Below are 15212 nucleotides of genomic sequence, written 5' to 3' on the forward strand. Positions count from 1 at the left end.
AGACAGACAGACAGACAGACAGAAAGAAAGAAAGAAAGAAAGAAAGAAAGAAAGAAAGAAAGAAAGAAAGAAAGAAAGAAAGAAAGAAAGAAAGAAAGAAAGAAAGAAAGAAAGAAAGACCAAAATTTCTGCTTTCAAGTATCCCAAGAAAGACTATGGTCTTTAAAACTACCTCTCATGATGTAACATATAACGAAAACAGAGTTCTTAGAGGATACATTATCAGTCTAAATAGGAACGAACTAGCCCACCTAATAACCATTATTGTAAACTGGATTTTTTTTTCTCATCAGTGTCTCTTTAAAGAGCCCGTTAACTGTCTGTGTAAAAAATCGCGGCCGCACATGGAAAGTTTTAAAGCGCTGTCAAGGGAGTGTTTTATACTGCAGAAGTTTTTTTAATGGCTTAGCAGTAGACCAGATAGAACTAAATTAAACGCCGTAAAGCAGCGGTGGATGCGAGATGCGAATCTTATTCCATTTTATAGTCTTTTAAAGGGATACGAAAGGGGGGAAATTAGTTGAGCCATATTAGAAAGAGAGATAGAAAAAAAAAAACATGGAGCTTATCCATGTTGCATCTGAATTGTTACCATGCGCTAGGTTAATAGGATGCTGGAAGGAAAATAAAGAGAGAATGAAAGATGGAGTGAAATTAAATCAATTTTAGACAATGAGAGTCACTCTTACCGAGAGAGGAAGCTTAACTGAGCCAAGAAAGAACCAAGAACGATAGGCACTGACGTCGCCTCAAAATTACAGCATTAAATCATCGTTACGTCATTCACGATGACCACGCCTGCTCTGCACATGTCGATTTTGGGTCACTAGAGATGGACGGCACCGCATTTTGAAGTTTCAATTTTATTTTCATCAATACGTAAATTTAAAACATGTGCAAACACTATTCCGAAGGAGCTAAGGTCTTCACTCCGTGAAATTACGGAAATGCTGCTGCATCAAGACGAACAAATACCGGAAATTACACTGAGCCCCTTGTGACATCATTTGAGAAACCGTCTTGAGAGTTCCTTCTCAGCATAAAAAAAAGCAAAAAAAAATCTCGCCCTTTGTTTTTTACATAGTTCACTAATCAACCGCTCAGAGGGAAATTAAGAAAAATAGGCTTTGGCCAGGGCCCGCTCCTTCATCAGAGACGTCAGCTCCGGAAGATACCACTGTGTTGCGACGTTGCTGTAGATGTTTATGCAACGGCTTATGTCACGCATCATTCAGCACGCACCATTCAGCGATAGACTTACGAAAGGTTGTGCAGTGCGCAGGCACTTCACATGGGCATACGTTTAGCAAACATCATCTTTATGCAACGAGTTCAACGGCGTAGCTAAGGGCAAGGTTTATGCTTCAATACAAGCGTATGTGTCCGGACTCAATATGGTGAGTGGTGCAACTTCACCCCATGCCTTGTCTTTACATACTTCAACTAGTCTATGCCTAGACCTCATTCATTGCGTAGTTCGATTCACTTTATACTTTTCTCATCTGTGCTGTGGCGCATTGTAGTTAGTGTTCTTAATATATTAACTATTGCTGAGAAAAAATCAGCAACCACCATTGGAGATGACTACATCTCTTACATTTACCTTCACTTAAAACTTAAAATTAGATACAATATACAAACAAGTTAGCGATATCAGTGACAGTGGGTTGCTAACTTAGTAGTAAATTGTTCTGGTTTTCTCAACAGAGTGCGCCGAAGCAGATGTCGTCAGGTAAACGCAGCCACGATGGTTGCGCACGTTTCGTGTATACTTCCAAAGCGCAACTACATCGCACTAAGACGCACGGTTTCTGTGCCAGTATTGATTGCAGCGCTTCGCACTGCTAGTTCCAGCTTGTTCTCGCTAGCAGGAGCCATTATTGCGAGTTTGACCCCCGAGAATAGAAGACTCGGTCGGCTGCGTTCGCGGCTCTTTCCCGAATGTACATCGCGTGCAATCGAGGAGAAGGTGACGGAAAATAAACTTGCAAAAAGCATTGTAGCTATTAACGTTGTGTTTCTATTGAACCTATAGTGTCTTCATTACAATACCTCTCGAGAGTCAATTGACTATATCGCATCGTATCTGTAAAGACAGTGGGAAAATGTTCCGAGACGCGAAATAACAACAATAACAAAAAACAGTGGGAAAAACGAGAAAGTAGAATGTTCGTTCATGTGTAAATTTTGTAGTAGTGGGCTTAGGTTTGTGAATGGTCATTCATATGTGTCAATTTTGTACTATTTTGCGATTATTGACGACTTCGCGATGAAAACTATTATCTGAGAGGAGTAGCCGTAGCCATACAAAAGCACCAACCTATCCTTAAACACATTCAATAAAAAAAAAAGCGAGAAAACATATTCGGGCAAGCTTTGCATGAGCGAAAAAAAATAAAGGAAAATAACCGTTGCTGACATTATAACAACGTTTTTGCTCACACTGTCGCTTCGACTATTTGCTGAGTAATGTTACCGTGTTGAAGAAAATGAGTTATGACATTTCACGTTACGTCATACGTTGCGCTACCTTTATGTTACGTAATTTAATTTCATATGCTCTGCGGCGTTTTGTCAAGCTGTCTTGCATATTGTTACGGCTTTCTGACTAAGGCAGACCGATCAGTGGACGGCCGATGTTTGAAGCGAAGCGTTCAATGCTATGAAGCTTTTTAGATACTCTAACTCAATACGTTCGCCGTAGATTACAATGCACTAATGTATTACCTTGACGACAGTTTATGAATTATCGACGAGAACGCGAATTCCAACGTGAGTTTTTGCAGATCGCGCTAACCTTTTTAATTATTATCACAGAGCTCCACTGCAACGTATTTTCTGTATTTATGCCTCAGGTAGACGTATAAATTCATGTAGTAGCGCAAAAATTTGAGGAAGGGAGGACGATAGAGACAGAGTGGAAAAGCTCGCAGGGTCTCCTATGCATTCGCATAAGACGAGTCGAAGGCGAAAGCCATGTTCTCTTTCTTCTCACTCGATGTACTGATCCTCCCCCGCCCCCCTCCGAAAGCTTTCTGTACGTAACGTGGTTTTGCACTGCCTCCAGGATCATAGGCAGTTAGAAGCCTTCTGCGCCTCACCTGGTTTTGCACTGCCTCCGGGATCGGCCCACGTTTGTCCATGCGAACGATTTCATGCGAAGACGTCACAGTGACGGCATGATGACGTCACAGAATCTGTTGATCTGTGACGTAATGACGAATCCATATGGTGACTTCATCACGTGATGATGATTTTTAGCATCACTCGCGTTGACACCGACGCCGTGGGACGACGGTCGACGTCGACGGTCAACGTTCGCGTTTGATGAGGTATGTAATGTTTTCGCATTAAAAAGAGATTTTTTCACTCTGTCTTTTCCTCTAGTTCTCGCGCTGTTGCATGAATTGCAATGAACGAACTAGCCCAGAAAGCAAGCAACACGTATAATCTTCGTCTTCAACAAAGGTTGAGCCGCTAGCGATGCAGCGTGGAGTGCTACTTTTGAAGCACCTTGGCCCGACTTGTTTGCTCAAGCGAAACATGATGTTACCCTGGTGGCCGTAAAAGTGGGGTTGTACCCACGAATGCAAAGCTCAGCCATGCTACGCTGAGTTTCCACGCGTGTCCTCGTTTTCTCCGAGGTTATCTACGATTAGTGTGTGAGTAATTGTGAATGCGCTTAGCTCCACCAAGGGTGCTGGAAATCAAGAGGGTCATTCACATCGTGAACTCGTGACCGACGGCTGCAGGCAGTCTTTACGAGAGGCTGCAGCTCGGGGTCTGGAGAGAAATTTGGAGTGATGCGGCACTTTCGCGGATGCTGCTAGCTTGCTCTGGCGATAATCATCCTCGTTGGCGAGGCGTAAGCGACCCCCAAAAAGTTCACCGTTCAAAGAGGGTTGGCGCTCTACTTTCATATCAGACCTTGCGGAAAGTTCATGAGGGGAGTTCACGAGCGGAGGTCAAAATTTGAGGCAAGCACGTTCATTTTTCCGCTATAATTAGTGCCAAAGAGGGAGTATAATGATGGACTTGACATACTTTGTTCTGAAACAAGCCATCAGTTTCGAAAGAGAGGAAGAGGAAGGAGAGGTGGGCAGGTTAGACAGGGTGATGTCCTGTCGGCTATTCTGTACTAAGAATAGTGACGTAAAAGGATGGGAAATAAGGATAAGAAAAGGCGGTCCCACTCCTTGACTTCGTTGTCTGGCAGAGCACTCGCACGTCGCCGTTCGTGCTCCCTGGTGCATTCCTTCGGTCAACTCTGTTTCCCGCGCTGCCGAGGTGGATCTCGGAGGCCACGTAGAAAGCAGCGGGTGGTTGAGATCTGCTCCGCCAGGTGCCGCAACGATCCCAACTGCTCACAACCTTTCAGTGAACTCAATCAGATAATATTCTTTATATCCTGACCGTTAATTGGCCCTTAAGGGCATTAGTTTAGTTAAGATAATTATCTTAACTAAACTAATGCTCCGATGTCATACGTATCCAGTATCACTCTTAACTTGATCCAGAACCATCTATTTCTATTTTTAAGATAGCTCTTTACGAGTATTCGGAAAAGCGGAAGTGAGTGCTCGACCAGAAGTGCGCGGCACAGAAAACAAGAGAAACAACAAGGCTGAACAGTAGCAGCAAAAACACTAATAGTAAGGCCCACGGCAAAGGAAATGTATCTTAAGAGAATTTATTGCTGGACTAGTTGGTTCAGATAGCGCTAAAGTCCAGAGCGCAACTTAGCTACCGGACAAAGAGAGGGAGAGAGAGAGAGATGAAGGGGAAGGCCGGAAAGTTAACCAGATATTAGCATTGGATCAGATTTGCTACCTTGCACTGGGGTGGGGAAATAGGGCACTGACAATTGGGCGAGTTGGTACAGATGCATGGCTTCAGAACGGCGCAACAAGGAAGACGAAAATACGAAAGATCACACGAACACAAGCGTCGGTGCTTGTGTTCGTGTGATCTTTCGTATTTTCGTCTTCCTTGTTGCGCCGTTCTGAAGCCAGGGGAAATAGGGATCGGAAAGAGGGTGTAGAGAGAGAAAAAAAAAAAGAAGAGAAAAAAACGCACATACACACACAGTATACAAAACAACACACACAGCAAGGGCGTTCTGGTTACAGTCGTTCAGAAAGGCCAGTCGATCGCAAGAAGCGCAGTAACGCTTGCATGGCCTTCTTCTGCGACATTGCGTCCTGTCGATGGCGTAAAATTCTTTCCTCCGACAAAGGTCGGTCATCCAACTTGTTGAGCGCGTCGCAAACGGATAGTCGTTGTGCATTATACTGTGGGCAAAAGATACGTCCAATTGTTTCTTCATTGCCGCCCTGAACGGCTGCGGTGCTCCTCAGGACTATCTTAACAAAGTTCATTGTCTGTGTGTCTGCCACAGTGTTCACAGGCTGCGGTGTCGGCCATCCCAATGCGGAAAGCATATGCGTTGGTAAACGCAACGACCAACCACAGCATACACAAAAGGGTCGTGTCTACTCGGCGAAGCCTCGATGGGACTTCAAGACTTAAGGTCGAGTCAAATGAGTGCAATCGGACATGCTTGAAGTGCGGCTCATTCCATTGTGACGTGGTGCGTTGGCGATCAAGCAAACGGAGCTTCCGTGCAGCGTCAACTGAAGCGCCAAGCATGCGCCGATACGAGTGTCGCGGCGTGTTTTCTGGAGAAAGGTATTTCAAGAACTTCTCTCGAGGCGTCGTGTCCAGCTTTGGCAGCGTCATCACCCTAGACGTTGCCTTGTATTCCACAGTGGGCTGGTATCCATTGTAGAACAATGCGGTGATGCTGGTCAGCAGTATGGGCGTCGTTACAAAATTAATCCATCGTGTGAGTTCGATATGCCGCGAGACATTGACAGACAAGTGGAAACGTGCTTGCACCGCGTCAGATTAAACGTCGCCTGCACAAATAACTTCAAGAGTAAAATCAAGCTGTTGGACTCACCACTGTGCGTTCAATGAACGTCCCAGAAGACCTGAAACACGTTCTGTGTGAATGCAGGCGATACGCATCAGAGAGACGATCTCTGAAGGCGGCCTTGCACCTTTAACTGGACTCGTATTTAAAACTGCGACATAATCTGGGCCCATGGCAAAGCAGCACCTGTGCGTTACGTGCCACGAAAGCGCTGCTGACTTTCTTGCGGGCCACAAGCCTGAACGAAACTTTGTAAACGGTTTAGTCTATGTGTGTGTGTGGCAGTATGTGTTATGTATATATCATAATCATCACCCAGCACCTGGAGTAGCATATCAGGTGAATAGCCGGGCTATCATCTCCAGCTTTTCATTAAATCATTTCTCTCTCTATCTCTCTCACACGCACAACCTAACTGAGAAAGGACGTCAAATCACTTTTCAGTGGTTACTCATTCACTGCGGAATCATCGGCAATGAACGGGCCGAGCAAGCTGCCCGCTCAGCCCACGCAGAAGACCATGAACTACCGGACACAGAAGAACACACACAGCACAGGACAAACGCACAGGATAGCGCTTGCGTGATTCGGCGTTCAGACAGTGTGCGGTCATTTCGAATTGGACGAGCAGACTTCCCAAACACTGAAAAGTAGAGCTTGTAGGCGCACTTTTTGTTAGCCCCTTAGCGCCACCGAAAAAAAAGAAAGCTATTCATAAACCGCTTAGCAAAAGTTTGAAGGGGGAATTTCTTTTTCGTGATTAGGCTCTCCTGTTAGCCGTTGTCCTAGGTATACATAATCTTGCCCTAGGTATACATACACTCCAATTTATGGCTTTCCGCGGCATTATTGTCTGTTAGTTCTCATTTATAATGTATGGTTTTCAATCTTAAACTCCGTTTCACCAGGCTATTCAACATTACCTTTCTGTTCATTATATTCATTTTTAGGCCTACTTTAATACTTTCTAGGTTTTATTCCTCAATCATTCCTTTTTTCTTTTCTTTTCGCAATCCGTTGCTATCGCTACTGAACAGCACTATATGCCATCTGCAAACTGCAGGGTTGTCGAGCCATTCTCCGTTAACTTTGATCCCTGTTTCTTCCCGGTCTAGCTGTTTAAACACTGCCTCCAAGCACGCAGTGAACAATATTGGGGATATCGTATCTTTTTGCCCGACTCTTTTCTGTTATCGCAATTTAAACCGCTTTTTCTATGGAGAAGTAAGATAGCTGTGGAGCCTTTGTAGATGTCGGCTAAGGTATTGACATAGGATTTAAGTACTTCTTGTCGACTTAGTGCTTTTAAGACTGTAGATATCTCTACTGAGTCGAATGCCTTTTCGTAGTCTATGAAAGCTAAATAAAGGAGTTTGTTGTATTCAGCAGCTTTCTGCCTTACCTGATTTATCACATGTGATCCATCGTAGAGTAGCCTTTCCTGAATCCGGCTGATTCTTTAAGTTGGTTGAAGTCAAGTGTTTCTCCTATCCTGTTTGAGATTACCTTTGTAAATATTTTGTATATCACCGAAAGTAAGCCTGTAGTTCTTTAAGTCTTTTATGAAGGTCCGCCCGCAAATCCGCGGCGCGCTTTTCAATCACCTATCTAATAGAGTTGTGAAAGCTGGCTTCCTTTCGAACCGTAAGCACTTTGTCTGTGCTAACGTAAACACCACGAATATCGAAAATTAAAGATTTGTCGTTCCTACCTAAAATACGTATGACCTTTGGCTAAGCAGTGAAGTCAGAATGTCTGATTAAATTCGCAAAGACGTTCAAGTTTCAGACTTGAACGTGCAGCGACACGAACGTGTGTCCGTAGGGGTACACCATTTGCCTGAAACACGCGAAAAAGTGCCTGACGTCACGGAAACGAGCGAGCGTGGTTGGATAGAACGTCTGCGGAAATTCTCTCTGGTTGGGGCAGTGATGGCAGTGGGTGGAGCTAGTATTCTAAGGTCATAACCGCGGCTTATAGACGATTTTACATGTGGACATATGTACAGACACACGAACGCCGCCACCTTGGGCTGTTAAACGAATTTTTTCTGATATTCGTATATCTCGACGTCAATTGATAAGGGTCATGAAACTTCGAATGCACCAACCCAACTATTTTCATGCGTGTTCGTCATCCTGTTGTAAACTGTTCGTTTAGTTGTTAAAGGTACAAAACGTCAAGGTTATAACAGCCCATAATGGCGGCACCGAAGCCCGTTTGTAAAATGGACTGAAGTATCATTTTCCTTTTGACCGAGGGAAACTCTGCAGTTGCTCACTTTGTTGCCCTCTCTCTCTCTCTCTCTCGCTCTGCTTTTTTGGGCATTAACACGATCATCACGCGAGCTGAAAAACAGCCGCGTCTTTCCACACCCACTGCAACTAGAAATGCGCGACTTACGTAAACAAGCATACTCCCCTAACTACCCGAACATAAACCTACGAACCGAGTCATTCTTGCGGTTGCGGTATCCATGGGCCAACAAGATCGAGCGTAATCCTCAAACGCGTTTCGCAACCTATGGCTCCCCCGCTCACCGAACGGAGTTATACTTCGCGTCACGGGCTTCGTGCATTGCCGCAATGGCTACGACTAGTGTCAACCGATTGGTAAAACAGAGCCTGCGTGCGTTCCGTATAAAAACCGAAGGAAGACTTACCAGGTCGCGCGGTGAGGCTTGATTCTATCAACTTTTTGCGAAAGACGATCGTAGGCTAGCAGAGCAGGAGTCGCTGCTTCCTTTTTTTTTTTTTCAGGTTCGCCGACACCGTTGAGGCAGTCTTCTCTGCACTGCACGGTGCTGGTGAGGTGCGGGTGTCGGGTCCATTTCGAAGGGTCAGTCGTAACTTGCAGTTTCGTGCTGCCGCCTCATGTCCCCAAGACAGAACGCTTGCGGTTGGGAAAACGATCGTTTTTTACGAGTCCGCCGCCACATATTGCGTTTCTATATGTGTACACGGGGGAGTGTTCACACGTCGCTCGTTCGGTAGTTTCTGGTGCTTAATCTACACACACGAGCAGTAAAGCTGCACGCCATCGAAGGCTATAGGCTGGCGACGCGTAAAATGTAAGAAACTTTAAAAAATAAAATAAGGCATAATATACAAATAAATAAAGAAAATTACAAGCTCATCCGCAGGTGTTCTTAGAGATAAAATGGGCACGGTGTAAACATCAGCAGGGCGAAAGTGTTATTGGCTGCAGCTCACGCTTTCATGGCCTTACGATCAGGCGTAGTCTCTAGAAAAAAACCTATGCTGCCATTTTGTCCGCGGTAAGCCGTCGCGGTGGCTCAGTGGTTACGGTGCTCGGCTGCGAAAGACGCGGGTTCGATCCCGACCTCGGTGGTCGCATTTCTAAGGAGGCGCAATGCTCGAGGCTCGTGTACTATGCAAATTAGGAGCACGTTAAGTAACCTCAGGAGGTCGAAATTATTTGGAGCCCTTCACCACAGCGTCTTCCATGGCTTGAATCACAGTAGGATATTATTATTATTATTATTATTATTATTATTATTATTATTATTATTATTATATTATTATTATTATTATTATTATTATTATTATTATTATTATTATTATTAGTAGTAGTAGTAGTAGTAGTAGTAGTAGTAGTAGTAGTAGTAGTAGTAGTAGTAGTAGTAGTAGTAGTAGTAGTAGTAGTAGATTTGGTTACGTAAATACACAAGGAGGCAGAGGAAATAGGGAGGGGGCTTATATAAGAGGGCTCTGTCACGACGAGGCAAGCCACAACCACGAACACGGTGGGAAAACGATCCGCTTGCGACGCGCTGGTCCTATAAACCAGGCAACCCTTTCTTTTTTTCGTAGTGTTGTGCTTTTATTTCTTCTAAAATTTACTTACTGCTGTGTACTCAAATGTACACAAATGTAGTTAGATTGATGACAACTATAACAATACCTCAAATGTAGAAACCAACATTGACGCAGTCGTGAACGACCATCGTAAAGTCGATGTACAGCTCTGAAGGAAGCAGCAGTTTCAATTCTCCTGATATCTAAGTAACCGAACCTTGGACAGACCACCACGCAAAGCTTCGACGAAGATTTCAAGCAATAGGGAATCTTTGTTGCTTAAGCATATGCTCTGGGAACGCGAGACTAAAGCTACGAGTATTAATCCCGACGTTCTCTCGGGAAGATGGGAAGCCGCTCTGCGCAGCTCCAAGCTCGCCGACCAACTCTAAGCAGTCCAGCAGGCCCGTGAAGCGGCGGAGAGGCAAGGCCTTGACGTCCCGACATGGCAGACCTGAGCCCAGGCCGTTCATCTGCCGGATACCCGATAAAGTTTTCCCGACCATATGGTACTGAAACGCCCGCTGTCATATATGACACTGGACGTCACATGAAACCAAAAGAAATTTGTAAAGAAAAAAAGGGAAAAAGGCCGTACATGTGCTGAAGCTGGTACCAAAAAGCTTTCTGCATGGGTGCTGTAAAGATGACTATATTTGACGAGAAATGCATTCTTGCGCGTTTGCTGCTTCCTCCACAGTGAAGTTGCTGCGATTCCTTTCAGACGCCACCTATCAAGAACTGTCTGTAAATGTGCCAAATCGATACAACGTTATTTTAAGGCACTCAATAGTCCATTGCAACAAAAATAATGTCATAATATGTTAAGTTATATGTTTTATATTAACTAATAATTAAATATCCATTTATCCTGAAGCCATTGATGCTCTGTTTTGGTATAAATAGAATGAAATCTCAGGCTAGAAATATAGTGCAAGTTCCTTTTTGGTCATGTCCATTTTGAGCAAAGGAAAACTATACTTTTCACATGGCTCGCAGGAAGCGGCACTTCGAACGACTCGTCGAACGTGGTAGTGCCTTCGGAAAAGTGATCATATGCAAGAGTACACTAAAATGAAACGGTGTTAGAGCTCTGCACGGGCCTGAGCTTGAAGCCGCGGGCCTGGGCCGGGCCCGGGCTTGAGGCTGCGGGCCGGGCCGGACTCGGGCCTGCTCATTAAAAGGCGTAAGTCGGGCCTTCGAGCACACGCGAACGTTATGCATTGCATGGTCTAAGGCATTCTGTGCCAAGCTGAAGTGACACGTGCAAAGAGCTGGCTCTTAGTAAAGCAAAGCAAATAGAAAAACAGTTGAAGTTCTATTTATTTTTCACCAGTATAGATATATATCTATACTGGTGCGTTTATTTTATGCTGCATGCTCATGAATTCACCTGTACATATATAGTAATATATTTCGTATGCTAGATGACCTGCATGATGGGACAAAATTGTACGATCAAAGTAAATACATGTGCACCAGCGTAAAAATAACAGTACTAACAATGGGCTAGATCACGGTTGTTCCCATGGGAGGAATAAAGATTTTGGTCTTTTATTTGAGGTTGACACATACGGTACATTTCATTTATATTCCTTGGTATTACCAGAGGTATTACGTGCCAAAACCACGATATGATTACGAGGCACGCCGTAGTGGGGATCGGATTACTTTCGACCACCTGGAGTTCTCTAACGTGCACTTAAAGATAAGTACACGGGTGTTCTTGCATTTCTCCCCCGTCAAAATGCGGCCGCCGTGGCCACGGCAATCGCACCCGCGTCCTAGGACTTAACAGCGAAACAGCTTAAACGCTGAGCTACCACCGCGGGCAAAGCAACATTTCGATGCATGTGCACACCGAATTTTCAGTCCGATCGCCCGCTACAAAGCGCAAGGCATCATTAATAATCATCATCAACTTTCTAATATCCTCTAGCGTGCCCGGGCCGGGCCTTGTCATGAACACGCGCGCCCTGGATAAGTTTAGTAATGAACGCCCGGGCCTGGGCCAGGGGCCCGGGCTTGGAACCACGGGCCCGAGCCGGGCTCGGGCTGGGTTCAGTTATGTACGCCCGGGCCCGGGGTGGGCTCGGGCTTCATAAAGCGGGCCCGGGCCGCGCCCGGGCCGAAAAATCAGGCCCATGCAGTGATCTAAACGGTGTACACCATTGTGTACATAGCACGTCAAAGGGTTAAACATGTACACAGTACTCACGGAATGAAACCGCGACAATTCAGGGCTAAGAAACGCATGTACTTTCGTTTTCATATTCTACAGTTCGTGCCATACCAGCGTAATTTCGACTCGAACGCTTACGTCAGAGCAATTAGCAGTCAGACTTGTAGGGACATGACGCGGTTATCTCAAGCGATTTAGCATACCGGCCGTTACACCAAAAAGTTTTCATGTCATTTTTTTAATCCGTCAGCACTGTACGTCGCGCTGAAAGGCTTGCATGTACGGTGCTTGTATACGTGACTGCGAGTAATAAAATCCTAGTTTAACCATCTTCTTGCGTGGCGCGAATTCGAAATGAAGCGCAGTTGCGTGAAACGCGGCACGCTGCTCACAGACGTGTGCAACCAAACGAAACTCATTAGGAGCCTCATCATCGCGGTAGCTGCTTTTTTTTAAAACCTTTGGCTTAGGCATAGCGGTAGCTGCTTGTTGCCTGGCATGACCAGTTACTAAGAGGTATGGCGGTTCAAGTAAGCAGCATGTTTGTGAGGTGTATCTGGTGAAGCACTTGAATAAGAGCAGCGGAGTTTGGAAGGAGGCGAAAATGCTTGAGGCCCGTGTGCTTAGATTTAAGTGCACGTTAAAGAACCCCAGGTGGCCGAAATTTCTGAAGATCGCCATTACGGCGTCTCTCATAATCATATCGTGGTTTTGGGACGTTAAACCCCACAACAATTATTATTATTATTATTATTATTATTATTATTATTATTATTATTATTATTATTATTATTATTATTATTATTATTATTATTATTATTATTATTATTATTATTATTATTAAGAGCAGCGGCGATTAAACAATTATAAGGATACACAAAAAAACACAATTATGGAAGTTACCGTTTCTTTTATTACACAAATATTGACGCGTGTATACTACATGTGGACGACGACGACGATGGGGGGCTTTAACGGACACCATCTAGTGGGGCTGTGATTAGTTGAAGACGAAGAAGACGTTCCGCCTGTTCAGCTGATTTTCAACACGCTGTTTCGCTGCCGAAAGGTCTTCTTGTCTTTTCCTCGCGTTGCATCGCGACACTGGTGGAGGTGCTGGACCGCAACCCTGCCTGATGCTGCACACCCCTACTGGGAGCCGTTCAACCAGCCCGGACGCATTGTCACCTATTACAACTCCCGTGCATCGCTTCAGTCGGAGGTTGCGAGGCCTCTCTCCGGAGCTCACCCCCTCGCCGGAACCTTCTCTCAGGCGCCGCATACCTCTACCAATGGCCAACGCCAGCCCGCAACAGGTGCCCCAAGGCAGCTCTCTTCCGAACCCATCCCAGGTGACGCTCTTTCCACCATTGGTGCCTGATCGCTTTAGTGGCGGTGCCCATGAAGACGTTGACGACTGGCTTGAACACTATGAACGTGTTGCCAAGATCAATCAGTGGTCTGATCAGCAAAAGCTCTCCCGCGCCTATTTTTACCTTGACGACAGTGCTCGTACTTGGTATGAGAATAGAGAAGCCAGTCTGTCTACATGGAGCGACTTCCGACAGCAGTTTGTTGATACCTTCGCCAACGTCGACCGACGGGACCGTGCTCAGCAGCTATTGGAGCTACGGGTTCAAAAACCCAATGAGACCGTCGCGATGTTCGCCGAGGATATGACTCGTCTTTTTCGCAGAGCTAACCCGAACATGACGGATGAAAAGAAATTGAGCTACCTCATGCGAGGTGTAAAGGAGCAGCTTTTCGCCGGGCTCCTGCGCAACCCTCCAAGTACCGTGGCTGACTTCATTAAGGAAGCTACGGCTATCGAGCGGGCACTTCATCAACGATGCAGGCAGTATGATCGAATGTCCAGCAGCGCCCCAATCAGTGCCGCCAGCATGACGTTTGAGAATCAGAGCGCCTTGCGGGACCTGATTAGGGAGATTGTCCGCGAGGAACTTCAGAAGCTGCGGACACCGGTCGTTGAAACACCCATGGCATCCGTCGTCGAAGTCGTGCGCGACGAAATCCGGCAAGCATTCTCGACAGCTGACCCGGATGCCGAGCAGCGTCCCATGAGCTACGCCGCCGCTGTTCGACGTCCGCCACTCGCTAAGCCATCGCCGCCGACGTACCGCCAGCCGCCAGTAGCACCTTGGTCGCCGCCGCAAGAGGAGACGTTGAGGCGACCACCAGTCTTGCCGTACCGCCAGCCGTCCACATCCGCGCCATGGGCAGCGCCGCAAGATGAGATGTTCAGACGTCCACAGGTCCGAAAAACAGACGCATGGCGCACAATAGACCGGCGACCACTTTGTTTTAACTGCGGAGGTGCAGGCCATATTTCCCGCCATTGCTGGCATCGTGGTGATTCGTTTCGACCTCTTCGACCATGGTTTGACGGCCGACGCGCCACCGACGAATACATACCACGCCTCGACGACGCTTCGTTTCAAGGGCCCCCTCGTTCTCAGTTTGACGACTGCCGTACCACTGACGCGGAAGCAATGCCTACTCACCAGGCGGGTTTGGGACGTCGATCACGCTCTCCCTCTCCCGCGCATTCGCCTTCTTCGCACCGACGCATCTTCGCGGACCTTAATGGAAGGAGGTCACCCAGCCCGCGCGGGGAAACTGAGCGCGGCGACCTCCGGGGGTAAGGTTGCAGGCCATCACGACGACAATAAAAAGCCCCCATTCTTCCCAGTGCACGATGCCGTAAAGCCGACAAGACGTGAGATCGACGAAATTGCGACCACCGACCTTACTGTTCTCCTTGACGGACAGAAAGTGACAGCGTTAGTTGACACTGGTGCCGACTTCTCTGTTATAAGCCATGACCTCGCCGTCCGCCTAAAGAAAGTGAAAACGCCGTGGACAGGCCCTCATATCAGAACGGCAGGCGGCCAGTTACTAATGCCTACCGGAAGATGCACAGCGCGAATTGACATAGGAGGTTCTCCTTTCGTCGCGTCTTTCGTCGTTCTCGCGGCATGCTGCAGAGACCTAATCATTGGCATGGATTTTTTACGAGAATATGGTGCCGTCATCAACATCCCGGACAGTTCGATTACGTTCTGCAACAGTCCTGGCCTAGCTGATTGTCCGGAGGCGAGACATAACCCTCTGCGTCTTACTGATGACGATGTGGTCCTCCCTCCTAGGTCATGCACGCTTGTTTCCGTGGCAGGTGATGCCCCGTTTGACGGCGAAGGAGTTGCAGACCAAATAAGCTCGCTCCTCTTTACCCACGGCGTTTCCGTCGCACGAGGTA

The sequence above is a fragment of the Rhipicephalus sanguineus genome, chromosome 2 (genome assembly GCF_013339695.2).
Source record: "Rhipicephalus sanguineus isolate Rsan-2018 chromosome 2, BIME_Rsan_1.4, whole genome shotgun sequence".
NCBI lineage: Eukaryota > Metazoa > Arthropoda > Arachnida > Ixodida > Ixodidae > Rhipicephalus > Rhipicephalus sanguineus.